Here is a 19,616-nt window from a genome sequence, read left to right on the forward strand (position 1 = left end):
TTCACAAAGAATACAGATTAATGTTTCATTAAGTATGCATGGAGAAATCTTGCAATGATACTTTAAATGGCCCAAGAGACACAGGATAACTTGCCTCTACTCTATCATCAAATGAAAATGAACTGCTAGTTTGGGGACCAAGAAAAATAGACCAAGAGAGTTGAATTTTTCACTTTTGAAGGTTTCCAGTTGAAATGTTTTGCAAGCTCATTTGCAGCTGGGCTGCAGCAAGCTCCATCCACATCTGTCTAATGAAACTCATGATGAAAATCTCAGTTGGAAGTTCAGGGAATCAGAGCCATTCATCAAACCTCATCATAATTATTTAATAAGCAGCATTAAATGTTCAGTCAAGTCTTTAACTCATCAGTTCAGTTATCACAGTTTAGTGCATACAAACATCATTTACAAGGTTTCCTGATGAATGACAGAGAATACAAATAAACCTCATAAATTAAACTAACCCTCAAAATAATCTTCCCCTGCCTGCCTGCCCTCTGCCTCACCTTTCCTGTGCTTAAAAGGGGCTTCCAAATGGACTCCTTCACCAGAAATGTGGGCAGGCGGGGGAGCTCATTTAGCTGGTGTCAATTTCTGTTTATGTGTGTGTGTGTGTGCACTTTTGAGCCAGCAAAGATTCACATTTTTCCAAGACTTCAGGTGGCTTGTTCCTCTCAGTCTGGCTGGCTGGTACCTGTGTGTCCATCTCAAAGAGAGGAAATAAGAATTTTTGTGAACACCTGGATCTTCCTTCTTTTTCTCATGATAATCAGCACATATAACCTAAAGAATAGAATCATCTGCAGAGGCAGCACATGAGAGGGAAGAAACAGAAATTGTAAAGGGGAGGTGGGGAGGAAAAGTGAGAAGCAGTTTTTAAGGTAGAATTTCCCAACTGAGCTCTCAGGACACACTGATGTGCTGTGCTGTTATATGTTGTGAGGCGTGTCACAGGTAATTTGCTACTAATAATAGGGTATATATTTTGTAATTTACTCTTAAAATAGAGTGGATTCAGGATTATTCCTACTATAACATCATTCACTCACGTGGATTCTGTTATGCTTCCTTAGGAGAGGAGAAAGGTTTTGATCACGTTAGTAGAAGGATTTTCATAAAACTTTGTCTCTTTATCTAGGCTGTAGCCCTTGATATGTTGGGGACAGATATCTTATTCCAGTGTGCGTGCGTGTGTGTGTGTGTGTGTATGTATGTAGATGAGAATTTGTTGCCTTGGGAGACTTATAAGGAAGAAGTTAGATGCTCAAAACTGCTTGGGTTCCTTACTCCTGTGGTTCCTGTAGAGTAACGGCAGCATGTTTTGACTCTCATTTAGACTGTCAGGGATGCAAGCTTCCACAGCTTTCTCTGGCAGTGGAATAAACAATGGTTGAGGAGTAATGAGATCTATGTTTTCACTGTACTTCTGGTATTTACTAGCTGTGTACCCATCTGCAAGTCTTGATTTTCTTAATTATAATCAAGATGCCAAATTTCTGTTATATTTTTATTAAATAAATTCTTAAATAAGAAATTGATTTAAAAATGCTGTTCAAATCTTAGTGAGAGAATATATCTATATATTCTATATATAGATGCATCTACATATTCTAGATATATAGGTCTACATATTCCAGATATAAATATAAATCTATATATTCTAGATATAGATAGATATATAGAATATATATGTGTAATATATTCATGCTTGAGGTAGAAAATAGAAACTTAAGGATTTATAAACTTAAGAAGTTCTAATAAAAAGGAAGTATCAAATACTTTAAAACTACACCTATTATGATTATCAGCTCTTGGGGAGGTGTTCCACACAACTGATGCCAATTGAATATTCATGACCTCTCCATGAATGATCATAGTGCATTGAAATAAAATATTAATGTCTTGCATGTAATAGTGGAACTGAAGGATATGTTGTATTGAAAATGTACTCTTAGAATTGCTATTCAAAACATTTCAAAGACTTATCAAGCATGTCATATGTTCCTTTGCTTTCTGTGCACTGGACTCACTTAGTCCCACTGGATTTCCTTTAACTGCTCCCTAGAACAGGATCTCTCTACTTGTAGGTTTTTTTAAAATATGCTGTTCCTTCCATCTAATCTGTACTTCCTTTCTAATCCCTTCCAACATACACATCTGGTAAACTTGCAGTTATGTTTCAAATCTCATACCCACTGATCTCCCTGAATAAGTCAGATCTACCCCAACCCCCCCTGTTTTCTGCTGTTAACAACACTATGTTTTCTCCTCTCTTGCATTTATCACAATAGTAAACTTAGACTTGTTTTACTTCAATCATTGATTTTTCTCCCCCAGTAGTCTATTATAATTGCTATAATGTCAGAGAGTAAGTCTGCTTTGCTCCTTGCTGTTTTCCCAAAGCCTTACTCAGTACTTAGTATGTTATAGGAGATCAGTGAATGTTGGTGGAAAGGATGGCTTACTCCTGCTCCTCCAGTGGCTCAGCTGAGGTCATCCAACAGTGCAATGCTTAAGGAGATATTCATCATCAAGTTCATTAAGTTCATGTACATCTATTATGTCTCTGTTTTATGCCAGACCATGGGATAGAGTCATTTAGTTAGAGACAGATCATTGTGAAATTGAGATGAGTAGAATTTAAATCAGCAGAGACAAAAATCAGAGGGCATTCTACGTAGAAGAGGAACATATCAGAGAGGAGAGTTTTAAAGTATAGTCCTGTGATAATGCTTCAATCACTTTAACAATTCAATTCAAGGGAAGTGATAGAAATAAGATATATGTAAGAATGTATGTTGAGATGTATGTAAGAATCATATTGTGAACAGTATTCTATACAAATCTAAGGTGCTTAGTTGTAATCTTGTAGGCAGTTGACAGCTGTTGGAATTTTGGTCTTGGAATTTTTCATAACTGTATTTGTGATCTTTCTATCCATACTCTCACACACTTGATATGTAATCTCTTATTTAATCCTCATACCATACCCTTTGGGTCTTATAGCTGAGGAATCTGAAATTTAAGGAAGTGAACTAAGTTGATCTAGGTCCCTGTGTAGTAAAAAGTAAAGCTAGAAGTTGAACCCATGTACTCTGCCTCCAGAGCCTATGCCCTTACTTTGAAAAAGGAATTAGTAGAAATAATTTCTACAGGAGGACCTAAGATCTCATCACTTTACACTGCAGAGCAGATTATGGCCTCTATACCCTATCTGGTCACAGATCATAACAGACTTCTGCTTTTAGAAGAATTGTAAATTTAGTTTAATAAATATCAATCGAAAAAGAACATGGTTAACATAAGTTTGTGAAAATATTTTTTAACTTAATCCTTGATTATATTTATTAAAAAATTTAACTTAATTTTAATTTATATTGAAGTAGAGTTGATTTACAATGTTGTAGTTTCACATGTAAAGAAAAGCAATTCAGTTACACATATACATAAATCCATTCTCTTTCAGATTCTTTTCCCATATAAGATTTTAGAGAATATTGAGTAGTTCCCTGTGCTATACAGTAGTTCCTTGTTGATTATCTGTTTTTTTATATAGTAGTGTGTGTATGTTAATCCCAAATTTCTAACTTATCCCCCTGCAACCTTTCCCCTTTGGTAACCATAAGTTGGGTTTTGAAGTCAGTGAGTCTGTTTCTGTTTTGTAAATAAGTTCACTTGTATCATTTTTTTTTAGATTTCACATATACGTGATATCACATATTTGTCTTTTTCTGTCTGATTTCACTTAGTATGATAATCTCTAGGTCCATCCATGTTGCTGCAAATGGCATTATTTCATTATTTTAATGGCTGGGTAATATTCCACTGTATATATTACCATATCTTCTTTATCCATTCATTGGTTGATGGACATTTAGGTTGCTTCCATGTATTGGCTATTGTAAATAGTGCTGCAATGAACATTGGGTGCATGTATCTTTTCAAATTATGGTTTTCTCCATATATATGCCTAACGAACTATTTTTAGATTTTTAAGGAAACTCCATACAGTTCTTAAAAATGGATTACAATTCTACCAACAGTGTTGGAGGATTCCCTTTTCTCCACATGTTCTCCAGCATTTATCGTTTGTAGACTTATTGATGATGGCCATTCTGACAGGTGTGAAGTGACACCTCATTGTAGTTTTGATTTGCATTTTTCTAATAATTAGCGATATTGAGCATCTGTTCATGTGCCTCTTGGCTATCTGTATGTCTTCTTTAGAGAAATGTCTATTTAGATCTTCTGTCCATTTTTTTTAACATCTTTATTGGAGTATAATTGCTTTACAATGGTGTGTCAGGTTCTGCTTTACAACAAAGTGAATCAGTTATACATATACATATGTTCCCATATCTCTTCCCTCTTGCATCTCCCTCCCTCACACCCTCCCTATACCACGCCTCTAGGTGGTCACAAACCAGCTAGCTGATCTCCCTGTGCCATGCGGCTACTTCCCACTAGCTATACACCCTATGTTTGGTAGTGTATATATGTCCATGCCACTCTCTCACTTCCTCCCAGATTACCCTTTCCCCTCCCCATATCCTCAAGTCCATGCTCTAATAGGTCCGTGTCTTTATTCCCATCCTACCCCTAGGCTCTTCATGATAATTTTTTTTCTTAGATTCCACATATATATGTGTTAGCATACGGTATTTGTTTTTCTTCTTCTGACTTACTTCACTCTGTATGACAGACTCCGGGTCCATCCACCTCATGACAAATAACTCAATTTCGTCTCTTTTTATGGCTAAGTAATATTCCATTGTACATATGTGCCACATCTTCTTAATCCATTCATCTGTTGATGGACACTTAGGTTGCTTCCATGTCCTGGCTATTGTAAATAGAGCTGTAATGAACATTTTGGTATATGACTCTTTTTGAATTATGGTTTTCTCAGGGTATATGCCCAGTAGTGGTAATGCTGGTTTGTATGGTAGTTCTATATGTAGTTTTTTAAGGAACCTCCATACTGTGCTCCATAGTGGCTGTATCATTTTATATTCCCATCAAGAGTGCAAGAGTGTTCCCTTTTCTCCACAGCCTCTCCAGCATTTATTGTTTGTAGATTTTTTGATGATGGCCATTCTGACTGGTGTGAGATGATATCTCATTGTAGTTTTGATTTGCATTTCTCTAATGATTAATGATGTTGAGCGTTCTTTCATGCGTTTGTTGGCAGTCTGTATATCTTCTTTGGAGAAATGTCTATTTAGGTCTTCTGCCCATTTATGGATTCAGTTGTTTGTTCTTTTGTTATTGAGCTGCATGAGCTGCTTGTAAATTTTGGAGATTAATCCTTTGTCAGTTGCTTCATTTGCAAATATTTTCTCCCATTCTGTGGGTTGTCTTTTCAACTTGTTTATGGTTTCCTTTGCTGTGCAAAAGCTTTTAAGTTTCATTAGGTCCCATTTGTTTATTTTTGTTTTTATTTCCATTTCTCTAGGAGGTGGGTCAAAAAGGACCTTGCTGTGATTTATGTCATAGAGTGTTTTGCCTATGTTTCTTGTAAGAGTTTGATGGTGTCTGTCCTTACATTTAGGTCTTTAATCCATTTTGAGTTTATTTTTGTGTATTGTGTTATGGACTGTTCTAATTTCATACTTTTACATGTACCTGTCCAGTTTTCCCAGCACCACTTATTGAAGAGGCTTTCATTTCTCCACTGTATATTCTTGCCTCCTTTACCAATGATAAGGTGACCATATGTGTGTGGGTTTATCTCTGGGCTTTCTCTCCTGTTCCATTGATCTATCTTTTTGTTTTTGTGCCAGTACCATACTGTCTTGATTACTGTAGCTTTGTAGTATAGTCTGAAGCCAGGGATCCTGATTCCTCCAGCTCGATATTTCGTTCTCAAGATTGCTTTGGGTATTCAGGGTCTTTTGTGTTTCCATACAAGTGGAGAAATTGTTTGTTCTAGTTGTGTAAAAAATTCCAGTGGTAGTTTGATAGGGATTGCATTGAATGTGTAGATTACTTTGGGTAGTAGGGTCATTTTCCCAATGTTGATTCTTCCAATCCAAGAACATGGTATATCTCTCCATCTATTTGCATCATTTTTAAGTCCTTTCATCAGTGTCTTATAACTTTCTACATACAGGTCTTTTGTCTCCTTAGGTAGGTTTATACCTAGATATGTTATTATTTTTGTTGCAATGGTAAATGGGAGTGTTTTCTTGATTTCACTTTCAGATTTTTCATCATTAGTGTATAAGAATGCCAGAGATTTCTGTGCATTAATTTTGTATCCTGCTACTTTACCAAATTCATTGATTAGCTCTAGTTGTTTTCTGGTAGCATCATTAGGATTCCCTATGTATGGTATCATGTCATCTGCAAACAGTGACAGCTTTACCTCATCTTTTCTGATTTGGATTCCTTTTATTTCTTTTCTTCTCTGATTGCTTGGCTAGAACTTCCAAATCTATGTTGAATAAGAATGGTGAGAGTGGGCAGCCTTGTCTTGTCCCTGATCTTAGTGGAAATGGTTTCAGTTTTTCACCATTGAGGACGATGTTGGCTATAGGTTTGTCATATATGGCCTTTTTTATGTTGAGGAAAGTTCTCTCTATGCCTACTTTCTGCAGGGTTTTTATCATAAATAGGTGTTGAATTTTGTGAAAAGGTTTCTCTGCATCTATTGAGATGATCATTCTCCTTCAATTTGTTAATATGGTGCATGATGTAGACTGATTTCCATGTATTGAAGAATCCCTGCATTCCTGGAATAAACCGCACTTGATCATAGTGTATGATCCTTTCAATGTTCTGTTGGATTCTGTTTGCTAGTATTTTGCTGCGAATTTTTCAATCTAGGTTCATCAGTGATATTGGCCTGTAGTTTTCTTTCTTTGTAACATCTTTGTCTAGTTTTGGTATCAGGGTGATGGTGGCCTCGTAGAATGAGTTTGGGAGTATTCCTCTCTCTGTTATATTTTGGAAGAGTTTGAGAAGGATAAGTATTAGCTCTTCTCTAAATGTTTGATAGAATTCACCTGTGAAGCCATCTGGTCCTGGGCTTTTGTTTGTTGGAAGGTTTTTAATCACAGTTTCAATTTCAGTGCTTGTGATTGGTCTCTTCATATTTTCTATTTCTTCCTGGTTCAGTCTTGGCAGGTTGTGTATTTCTAAGAATTTGCCCATTTCTTCCAGGTTGTCCATTTTATTGGCATAGAGTTGCTTGTAGTAATCTCTCATGATCTTTTGTATTTCTGCAGTATCAGTTGTTACTTCTCCTTTTTCATTTCTAATTCTATTGATTTGAGTCTTCTCCCTTTCTTTCATGATGGGTCTGGTTAATGGTTTATCAATTTTGTTTTTCTTCTCAAAGAACCATCTTTTAGTTTTATTGATCTTTGTTATCGTTTCCGTCATTTCTTTTTCATTTATTTCTGATCTGACATTTATGATTTCTTTCCTTCTGCTAGCTTTGGGGTTTTTTTGTTCTTCTTTCTCTAATTGCTTGAGGTGCAAGGTTAGGTTGTTTATTCGAGATGTTTCCTGTTTCTTAAGGTAGGATTGTATTGCTATAAACTTTGCTCTTAGAACTGCTTTTGCTGCATCCCATAGGTTTTGGGTCATCGTGTCTCCATTGTCATTTGTTTCTAGGTATTTTTTGATTTCCACTTTGATTTCTTCAGTGATCACTTCGTTATTAAGTAGTGTATTGTTTAGCCTCCATGTGTTTGTATTTTTTTTTAACATCTTTATTGGAGTATAATTGCTTTACAATGGTATGTTAGCTTCAGCTTCACAACAAAATGAATCAGTTATATACATACATATATTCCCATATCTCTTCCCGCTTGCGTCTCCCTCCCTCCCACCCTCCCTATCCCACCCCTCCAGGCGGTCACAAAGCACCGAGCTGATCTCCCTGTTTTATGCGGCTGCTTCCCACTAGCTATTTACCTTACGTTTGGTAGTGTATATATGTCCATGCCTCTTTATCGCTTTGTCACCGTTTACCCTTCCCCCTCCCCATAACCTCAAGTCCATTCTCTAGTAAGTCTGTGTCTTTATTCCTGTTTCACCCCTAGGTTTTTCATGACATTTTTTTTTAATTCCATATATATGTGTTAGCATACGGTATTTGTCTCTCTCTTTCTGACTTACTTCACTCTGTATGACAGACTCTAGGTCTATCCACCTCATTACAAATAGCTCAATTTCGTCTCTTTTTATGGCTGAGTAATATTCCATTGTATATATGTGCCACATCTTCTTTATCCATTCATCCGATGATGGACACTTAGGTTGTTTCCATCTCCGGGCTATTGTAAATAGAGCTGCAATGAACATTTTGGTACATGACTCTTTTTGAATTATGGTTTTCTCAGGATATATGCCCAGTAGTGGGATTGCTGGGTCATATGGTAGTTCTATTTGTAGCTTTTTAAGGAACCTCCATACTGTTCTCCACAGTGGCTGTATCAATTTACATTCCCACCAACAGTGTAAGAGGGTTCCCTTTTCTCCACACCCTCTCCAGCATTTATTGTTTCTAGATTTTTTGATGATGGCCATTCTGACTGGTGTGAGATGATATCTCATTGTAGTTTTGATTTGCATTTCTCTCATGATTAGTGATGTTGAGCATTCTTTCATGTGTTTGTTGGCAGTCTGTATATCTTCTTTGGAGAAATGTCTATTTAGGTCTTCTGCCCATTTTTGGATTGGGTTGTTTGTTTTTTTGTTATTAAGCTGCATGAGCTGCTTATAAATTTTGGAGATCAATCCTTTGTCAGTTGCTTCATTTGCAAATATTTTCTCCCATTCTGAGGGTTGTCTTTTGGTCTTCTTTATGGTTTCCTTTGCTGCGCAAAAGCTTTTAAGTTTCATTAGGTCCCATTTGTTTACTCTTGTTTTTATTTCCATTTCTCTAGGAGGTGGGTCAAAAAGGACCTTGCTGTGATTTATGTCATAGAGTGTTCTGCCTATGTTTTCCTCTAAGAGTTTGATAGTTTCTGGTCTTACATTTAGGTCTTTAATCCATTTTGAGCTTATTTTTGTGTATGGTGTTAGGGAGTGATCTAATTTCACACCTTTACATGTAGCTGTCCAGTTTTCCCAGCACCACTTATTGAAGAGGCTGTCCTTTCTCCACTGTACATTTCTGCCTCCTTTGTCAAAGATAAGGTGACCATATGTGCGTGGGTTTATCTCTGGGCTCTCTATCCTGTTCCATTGATCTATCTTTCTGTTTTTGTGCCAGTACCATACCGTCTTGATACAAATAGATGGAGTAGCTTTGTAGTATAGTCTGAAGTCTGGGAGCCTGATTCCTCCAGTTCCTTCTTTCGTTCTCAAGATTGCTTTGGCTATTCGGGGTCTTTTGTGTTTCCATACAAATTGCAAAATTTTTTGTTCTAGTTCTGTGAAAAATGCCAGTGGTAGTTTGATAGGGATTGCATTGAATCTATAGATTGCTTTGGGTAGTAGAGTCATTTTCACAATGTTGATTCTTCCAATCCAAGAACATGGTATATCTCTCCATCTATTTGTATCATCTTTAATTTCTTTCATCAGTGTCTTATAATTTTCTGCATACAGGTCTTTTGTCTCCTTAGGTAGGTTTATTCCTAGATATTTTATTCTTTTTGTTGCAATGGTAAATGGGAGTGTTTTCTTGATTTCACTTTCAGATTTTTCATCATTAGTATGTAGGAATGCCAGAGATTTCTGTGCATTAATTTTGTATCCTGCCACTTTACCAAATTCATTGATTAGCTCTAGTAGTTTTCAGGTAGCATCTTTAGGGTTCTCTATGTATAGGATCATGTCATCTGCAAACAGTGACAGCTTTACTTCTTCTTTTCCGATTTGGATTCCTTTTTTTTTTTTTTTAGATTTATTTATTTATAAGTTTATTAAGTTGAATTATGCTCAGACAATATAATCTGCAAAGTCTTCTTTTTAATTTGTTAGTTTTCTTTGTGACCAAGGGCAAGATTGATTTTTTTTTTTTTTTTTTTTTGGCGAAGTAGAAAAGAAAAGCTTTATTGCTTTGCCAGGCAAAGGGGAACACAGCAGGCTCGTGATGTGAAAAACTGTGTGGCCCAACATGGGAGGATTTGGTGAGGAATTTTATAGCAGTGGTTCAAGGGTGGGGTTGCTGATAAGGATCAGGGTGTGTGCAGGGCCTGCACTCCTTTTTTTTTAAATTTAATTTTATTTTTTTTTTACATCTTTATTGGGGTATAATTGCTTTACAATGGTGTGTTAGTTTCTGCTTTATAACAAAGTGAATCAGTCATACATAAACATATGTTCCCATATGTCTTCCCTGTTGCGTCTCCCTCCCTCCCACCCTCCCCATCCCACCCCTCCAGGCTGTCACAAAACACCAAGCCAATATCCCTGTGCCATGCGGCTGCTTCCCACTAGCTATCTACCTTACTGCGTTTGTTAGTGTGTATATGCCCATGACTCTCTCTCGCCCTGTCACAGCTCACCCTTTCGCCTCCCCATAACCTCAAGTCCGTTCTCTAAGAGGTCTGCGTCTTTATTCCTGCTTTACCCTTAGGTTTTTCATGACATTTTTTTCTTAAATTCCATATATATGTGTTAGCATACGGTATTTGTCTCTCTCTTTCTGACTTACTTCACTCTGTATGACAGACTCTAGGTCTATCCACCTCATTACAAATAGCTCAATTTCGTTTCTTTTTATGGCTGAGTAATATTCCATTGTATATATGTGCCACATCTTCTTTATCCATTCATCCGATGATGGGCACTTAGGTTGTTTCCATCTCCGGGCTATTGTAAATAGAGCTGCAATGAACATTTTGGTACATGTCTCTTTTTGAATTATGGTTTTCTCAGGGTATATGCCCAGTAGTGGGATTGCTGGGTCATATGGTAGTTCTATTTGTAGCTTTTTAAGGAACCTCCATACTGTTCTCCACAGTGACTGTATCAATTTACATTCCCACCAACAGTGTAAGAGGGTTCCCTTTTCTCCACACCCTCTCCAGCATTTATTGTTTCTAGATTTTTTGATGATGGCCATTCTGACTGGTGTGAGATGATATCTCATTGTAGTTTTGATTTGCATTTCTCTCATGATTAGTGATGTTGAGCATTCTTTCATGTGTTTGTTGGCAGTCTGTATATCTTCTTTGGAGAAATGTCTATTTAGGTCTTCTGCCCATTTTTGGATTGGGTTGTTTGTTTTCTTGTTATTGAGCTGCATGAGCTGCTTGTAAATTTTGGAGATTAATCCTTTGTCGGTTGCTTCATTTGCAAATATTTTCTCCCATTCTGAGGGTTGTCTTTTGGTCTTGTTTATGGTTTCCTTTGCTGTGCAAAAGCTTTGAAGTTTCATTAGGTCCCATTTGTTTATTTTTGTTTTTATTCCCATTACTCTAGGAGGTGGGTCAGAAAGGATCTTGCTTTGATTTATGTCATAGAGTGTTCTGCCTATGTTTTCCTCTAAGAGTTTGATAGTTTCTGGCCTTACATTTAGGTATTTAATCCATTTTGAGCTTATTTTTGTGTATGGTGTTAGGGAGTGATCTAATCTCATACTTTTACATGTACCTGTCCAGTTTTCCCAGCACCACTTATTGAAGAGGCTGTCCTTTCTCCATTGTACATTACTGCCACCTTTATCAAAGATAAGGTGTCCATATGTGCATGGGTTTATCTCTGGGCTTTCTATCCTGTTCCATTGATCTATCTTTCTGTTTTTGTGCCAGTACCATACCGTCTTGATGACTGTAGCTTTGTAGTATAGTCCGAAGTCAGGGAGCCTGATTCCTCCAGTTCCTTCTTTCGTTCTCAAGATTGCTTTGGCTATTCGGGGTCTTTTGTGTTTCCATACAAATTGCAAAATTTTTTGTTCTAGTTCTGTGAAAAATGCCAGTGGTAGTTTGATAGGGATTGCATTGAATCTATAGATTGCTTTGGGTAGTAGAGTCATTTTCACAATGTTGATTCTTCCAATCCAAGAACATGGTATATCTCTCCATCTATTTATATCATCTTTAATTTCTTTCATCAGTGTCTTATAATTTTCTGCATACAGGTCTTTTGTCTCCTTAGGTAGGTTTATTCCTAGATATTTTATTCTTTTTGTTGCAATGGTAAACGGGAGTGTTTTCTTGATTTCACTTTCAGATTTTTCATCATTAGTATATAGGAATGCCAGAGATTTCTGTGCATTAATTTTGTATCCTGCCACTTTACCAAATTCATTGATTAGCTCTAGTAGTTTTCTGGTAGCATCTTTAAGATTCTCTATGTATAGGATCATGTCATCTGCACACAGTGACAGCTTTACTTCTTCTTTTCCAATTTGGATTCCTTTTATTTCCTTTTCTTCTCTGATTGCTGTGGCTAAAACTTCCAAAACTATGTTGAATAAGAGTGGTGAGAGTGGGCAACCTTGTCTTGTTCCTGATCTTAGTGGAAATGCTTTCAGTTTTTCACCATTGAGGATGATGTTTGCTGTGGGCTTGTCATATATGGCCTTTATTATGTTGAGGAAAGTTCCCTCTATGCCTACTTTCTGGAGGGTTTTTATCATAAATCGGTGTTGAATTTTGTCAAAAGCTTTCTCTGCATCTATTGAGATGATCATATGGTTTTTCTCCTTCAGTTTGTTAATATGGTTTATCACGTTGATAGATTTGCGTATATTGAAGAATCCTTGCATTCCTGGAATAAACCCCACTTGATCATGGTGTATGATCCTTTTAATGTGCTGTTGGATTCTGTTTGCTAGTATTTTGTTGAGGATTTTTGCATCTATGTTCATCAGTGATATTGGCCTGTAGTTTTCTTTCTTTGTGACATCCTTGTCTGGTTTTGGTATCAAGGTGATGGTGGCCTCGTAGAAGGAGTTTGGGAGTGTTCCTCCCTCTGCTATATTTTGGAAGAGTTTGAGGATAGGTGTTAGCTCTTCTCTAAATGTTTGATAGAATTCACCTGTGAAGCCATCTGTTCCTGGGCTTTTGTTTGTTGGAAGATTTTTAATCACAGTTTCAATTTCAGTGCTTGTGATTGGTCTGTTCATATTTTCTATTTCTTCGTGATTCAGTCTTGGCAGGTTGTGCATTTCCAAGAATTTGTCCATTTCTTCCAGATTGTCCATTTTATTGGCATAGAGTTGCTTGTAGTAATCTCTCATGATCTCTTTTATTTCTGCAGTGTCAGTTGTTACCTCTCCTTTTTCATTTCTAATTCTATTGATTTGAGTTTTCTCCCTTTTTTTCTTGATGAGTCTGGCTAGTGGTTTATCTATTTTGTTTATCTTCTCAAAGAACCAGCTTTTAGTTTTATTGATCTTTGCTATTGTTTCCTTCATTTCTTTTTCATTTATTTCTGATCTGATTTTTATGATTTCTTTCCTTCTGCTAGCTTTGGGGTTTTTTTGTTCTTCTTTCTCTAATTGCTTGAGGTGCAAGGTTAGGTTGTTTATTCGAGATGTTTCCTGCTTCTTAAGGTGGCTTGTATTGCTATAAACTTCCCCCTTAGAACTGCTTTTGCTGCATCCCACAGGTTTTGGGTCATTGTGTCTCCATTGTCGTTTGTTTCTAGGTATGTTTTGATTTCCTCTTTGATTTCTTCAGTGGTCACTTCATTATTAAGTAGTGTATTGTTTAGCCTCCATGTGTTTGTATTTTTTACAGATTTTCCTGTAATTGATATCTAGTCTCATGGCGTTGTGGTCAGAAAAGATACTTGATACAATTTCAATTTTCTTAAATTTACCAAGGCTTGATTTGTGACCCAAGATATGATCTATCCTGGAGAATGTTCCATGAGCACTTGAGAAAAATGTGTATTGTGTTGTTTTTGGATGGAATGTCCTATAAATATCAATTAACTCCATCTCGTTTAATGTATCATTTAAAGCTTGTGTTTCCTTATTTATTTTCATTTTGGATGATCTATCCATTGGTGAAAGTGGGGTGTTAAAGTCCCCTACTATGAATGTGTTACTGTCGATTTCCGCTTTTATGGTTGTCAGTATTTGCCTCATGTATTGAGGTGCACCTAAGTTGGGTGCATAAATATTTACAATTGTTATATCTTCCTCTTGGATTGATCCATTGATCATTATGTAGTGTCCTTCTTTGTCTCTTCTAATAGTCTTTGTTTTAAAGTCTATTTTGTCTGATATGAGAATTGCTACTCCAGCTTTCTTTTGGTTTCCATTTGCATGAAATACCTTTTTCCAACCCCTTACTTTCAGTCTGTATGTGTCTCTAGGTCTGAAGTGGGTCTCTTGCAGACAGCAAATATATGGGTCTTGTTTTTGTATCCATTCAGTCAATCTGTGTCTTTTGGTGGGAGCATTTAGTCCATTTACATTTAAGGTAATTATCGATATGTGTGTTCCTATTCCCATTTTCTAATTGTTTTGGGTTCATTATTGTAGGTCCTTTCCTTCTTTTGTGTTTCTTGCCTAGAGAAATTCCTTTAGCAGTTGTTGTAGAGCTGGTTTGGTGGTGCTGAACTCTCTCAGCTTTTGCTTGTCTGTAAAGGTTTTAATTTCTCCATCAAATCTGAATGAGATCCTTGCTGGGTAAAGTAATCTTGGTTGCAGGTTTTTCTCCTTCAACACTTTCAATATGTCCTGCCACTCCCTTCTGGCTTGCAGAGTTTCTGCTGAAAGATCAGCTGTTAACCTTATGGGGATTCCCTTGTGTGTTATTTGTTGTTTTTCCCTTGCTGCTTTTAATATGTTTTCTTTGTATTTAATTTTTGACAGTTTGATTAATATGTGTCTTGACGTATTTCTCCTTGGATTTATCCTGTATGGGACTCTCTGTGCTTCCTGGACTTGATTAACTATTTCTTTTCCCATATTAGGGAAGTTTTCAACTATAATCTCTTCAAATATTTTCTCAGTCCCTTTCTTTTTCTCTTCTTCTTCTGGAACCCCTATAATTCGAATGTTGGTGCGTTTAATGTTGTCCCAGAGGTCTCTGAGACTGTCCTCAGTTCTTTTCATTCTTTTTTCTTTTTTCTGCTCTGCAGTAGTTATTTCCACTATTTTATATTCCAGGTCACTTATCCGTTCTTCTGCCTCAGTTATTCTGCTATTGATCCCATCTAGAGTACTTTTAATTTCATTTATTGTGTTGTTCATCATTGCTTGTTTCATCTTTAGTTCTTCTAGGTCCTTGTTAACTGATTCTTGCAATTTGTCCATTCTATTGTCCATTCTATCTCCAAAATTTCGGATCAACCTTACTATCATTATTCTGAATTCTTTTTCAGGTAGACTGCCTATTTCCTCTTCATTTGTTAGGTCTGGTGGGTTTTTATCTTGCTCCTTCATCTGCTGTGTGTTTTTCTGTCTTTTCATTTTGCTTATCTTACTGTGTTTGGGGTCTCCTTTTTTGCAGGCTGAAGGTTCGTAGTTCCTGTTGTTTTTTGTGTCTGTCCCCAGTGGCTAAGGTTGATTCAGTGGGTTGTGTAGGCTTCCTGGTGGAGGGTACTAGTGCCTGTGTTCTGGTGGATGAGGCTGGATCTTGTCTTTCTGGTGGGCAGGTCCACGTCTGGTGGTGTGTTTTGGGGTGTCTGTAGACTTACTATGATTTTGGGCAGCCTCTCTGCTAATGGGTGGGGTTGTGTTCCTGTCTTGCTAGTTGTTTGGCATAGGATGTCCAGCACTGTAGCTTGCTGGTCGTTGAGTGAAGCTGGGTGCTGGCGTTGAGATGGAGATCTCTCGGAGATTTTTGCTGTTTGATATTATGTGCAGCTGGGAGGCCTCTTGTGGACCAGTGTCCTGAAGTTGGCTCTCCCACCTCAGAGGCACAGCACTGACTCCTGGCTGCAGCACCAAGAGCCTTTCATCCACAGGGCTCCTTAATTTGGGATGATTCGTTGTCTATTCAGGTATTCCACAGATGCAGGGTATATCAAGTTGATTATGGAGCTTTAATCCGCTGCTCCTGGGCTGCTGGGAGAGATTTCCCTTTCTCTTCTTTGTTCTGACAGTTCCCAGGGGCTCAGCTTTGGATTTGGCCCCGCCTGTGCGTGTAGGTCGCCGGAGGGCGTCTGTTCTTTGCTCAGACAGGACGGGGTTAAAGGAGCCGCTGATTCGGAGGCTCTGGCTCACCCAGGCCTGGGGGTAGGGAGGGTCACGGAGTGCGGGGCGGGCCTGCAGCGGCAGAGGCCGGCGTGACGCTGCAGCCTGAGGGCACCGTGCGCTCTCCCGGGGGAGCCGTCCCTGGATCCCGGGACCCTGGCAGTGGCGGGCTGCACAGGCTCCCCGGAAGGGCGTGTGGCTAGTGACCTGTGCTCGCACACAGGCCTCCTGGCGGCAGCAGCAGCGGCCTCAGCGTCCCATGTCCGTCTCTGGGCTCCGCAATCTTAGCCGCGGCTTGCGCCCGTCCCTGGAGCCCTCTCAAGCAGCGCTCTTAATCCCCTCTCCTCGTGCACCAGGAAACAAAGAGGGACGTAAAAGTCTCTTGCCTCTTCGGCAGGTCCAGACCCCTCCCCAGACTCTCTCCCGGCCAGCCGCGGCGCACCAGCGCCCTGCAGGCTGTGTTCACGCCGCCAACCTCAGTCCTCTCCCGGCGCTCCGACAAAAGCCGGAGCCTCAGCTCCCAGTCCCGCCCGCCCCGGCGGGCGAGCAGACAAGCCTCTCGGCTGGTGAGTGCCGGTCGGCCTGATCCTCTGCGCTGGAATCTGTCCGCTTTGCCCTCCGCACCCCTGTTGCTGTGTTCTCCTCCGCGGCTCCCAAGCTCCCCCACTCGTGTTTGTATTTTTTACAGATCTTTTCCTGTAATTGATATCTAGTCTCATAGTGTTGTCGTCGGAAAATATACTTGATATGATTTCAATTTTCTTAAATTTACCAAGCCTAGATTTGTGACCCAAGATCTGATTTCTCCAGAGGAATGTCCATGAGTACTTGAGAAAAATGTGTATTCTGTTGTTTTTGGATGGAATATCTTATAAATATCAATTAAGTCCATCTTGTTTAATGTATCATTTAAAGTTTCTGTTTCCTTATTTATTTTCATTTTGGATGATCTGTCCATTGGTGAAAGTGGGGTGTTAAAGATTCCTACTATGATTGTGTAACTGTCAATTTCCCCTTTTATGGCTGTTAGTATTTGCCTTATGTATTGAGGTGCTCCTATGTTGGGTGCATAAATATTTACAATTGCTATTTTTTCTTCTTGAATCGGTCCCTTGATCATTATGTAGTGTCCTTCTTTGTCTCTTCTAATAGTCTTTATTTTAAACTCTATTTTGTCTGATATGAGAATTGCTACTCCAGCTTTCTTTTGGTTTCCATTTGCATGAAATATCTTTTTCCATCCCCTCACTTTCAGTCTGTATGTGTCCCTAGGTCTGAAGTGGGTCTCATTTAGACAGCATATATATGGGTCTTCATTTTGTATCCATTCAGCCAGTCTGTGTCCTTTGGTGGGAGCATTTAATCTTTTTTATATTTAGGGTAATTTTCAATATGTATGTTCCTATTCCCATTTTCTTAATTGTTTTCAGTTTGCTGTTGTAGGTCTTTTCCTTCTCTTGTGTTTCTTGCCTAGAAAAGTTCCTTTAGCATTTGTTGTGAAACTAGTTTGGTGATGCTGTACTCTCTCAGCTTTTTCTTGTCTGTAAAGGTTTTAATTTCTCCATCACATCTGAATGAGATCCTTGCTGGGTAGAGTAATCTTGGTTGTAGGTTTTTCTCATTCATCACTTTCAATATGTCCTGCCACTCCCTTCTGGCTTGCAGAGTTTCTGCTGAAAAATCAACTGTTAACGTTATGGGGATTCCCTTGTGTGTTATTTGTTGTTTTTCCCTTGCTGCTTTTAATATGTTTTCTTTGTATTTAATTTTTGATAGTTTGATTAATATGTGTCTTGGCATGTTTCCCTTTGGATTTATCCTGTATGGGACTCTCTGTGCTTCCTGGACTTGATTCACTATTTCCTTTCCTATATTAGGGAAGTTTTCAACTATAATCTCTTCAAATACTTTCTCAGTCCCTTTCTTTTTCTCTTCTTCTTCTGGGACCCCTATAATTCGAATGTTGGTGTGTTTAATGTTGTCCCAGAGGTCTCTGAGACAGTCCTCAGTTCTTTTTATTCTTTTTTCTTTATTCTGCTCTGCCGTAGTTATTTCCACTATTTTATCTTCCAGGTCACTTATCTGTTCTTGTGTCTCAGTTATTCTGCTATTGATCCCTTCTAGAGTATTTTTAATTTCATTTATTGTGTTGTTCATCATTGCTTGTTTCCTCTTTAATTCTTCTAGGTCCTTGTTAAATGTTTCTGCATTTTCTCTATTCTATTTCCAAGATTTTGGATCATCTTTACTATCATTATTCTGAATTCTTTTTCAGGTAGACTGCCTATTTCCTCTTCATTTGTTAGGGCTGTTGGGTTTTTACCTTGTTCCTTCATCTTCTGTGTGTTTTTCTGTCTTTTCATTTTGCTTATCCTACTGTGTTTGGGGTCTCCTTTTCCCAGGCTGTAGGTTCATAGTTCCCGTTTCTTTTGGTGTGTGTCCCCAGTGGCTAAGGTTGGTTCAGTGGGTTGTGTAGGTTTCCTGATGGAGGGTACTAGTGCCTGTGTTCTGGGGGATGAGGCTGGATATTGTTTTTCTGGTGGGCAGGTCCAGATCTGATGGTGTGCTTTGTGGTTTCTGTGGCCTATTATGATTTTGGGCAGCCTCTCTGCTAATGTATGGGACTGTGTTCGTGTCTTGATAGTTGTTTGGCATAAGGTGTCCAGCACTGTAGCTTGCTGGTCATTGAGTGAAGCTGGGTCTTGGTGTTGAGATTGTGATCTCTGGGAGATTTTCACCATTTGATATGATGTTACGCTCAGAGGTCTATTGTGGACCAGTGTCCTGTAGTTGGTTCTCCCACATCAGAGGCACAGCACTGACTCCTGGCTGGAGCACCAAGAACCTTTCATTCACGTGGCTCAGAATAAAAGGGAGAAAAATTAGAAAGAAAGAAAAAGAAAGAAAGAAAGAGAGAAAGAAAGAAAGTGGATAAAATAAAGTAGGATAAAATAAAATATAGTTATTAAAATAAAAAATCATTGTTAAGAAAAAAATTTTAAGTAAAAAAATAAAACCTGAACGTTCAGAACCCTAGAACAAATGGTGAAAGCAAAGGTATACAGACAAAATCTCACACAGAAGCGTACACATACACACTCACAAAAAGAGGAAAAGGGGAAAAAATAATATATCTTGCTTCCAAAGTCCACCTCCTCAATTTGGGATAATTTGTTGTCTATTCAGGTATTGCACAGATGCAGGGTACATCAAGTTGATTGTGGAGCTTTAACCTGCTGCTTCTGAGGCTGCTGGGAGAAATTTCCGTTTCTCTTCTTTGTTCGCACAGCTCCCAGGGTTCAACTTTGGATTTGGCCCCGCCTCTGCATGTAGGTCGCCTGAGGGCGTCTGTTCTTCCGCTCAGACAGGACAGGGTTAAAGGAGCAGATGAAGGGCTTCCCTGGTGACACAGTGGTTGAGAGTCTGCCGGCCGATGCAGGGTACACGGGTTCATGCCCCGGTCTGGGAGGATCCCACATGCCGCGGAGCGACTGAGCCCGTGGGCCATGGCCACTGGGCCTGCGCGTCCAGAGCCTGTGCTCTGCAATGGTAGAGG

Source organism: Lagenorhynchus albirostris, chromosome 14, assembly GCF_949774975.1.
Source record: "Lagenorhynchus albirostris chromosome 14, mLagAlb1.1, whole genome shotgun sequence".
In the NCBI taxonomy this organism is placed as follows: domain Eukaryota; kingdom Metazoa; phylum Chordata; class Mammalia; order Artiodactyla; family Delphinidae; genus Lagenorhynchus; species Lagenorhynchus albirostris.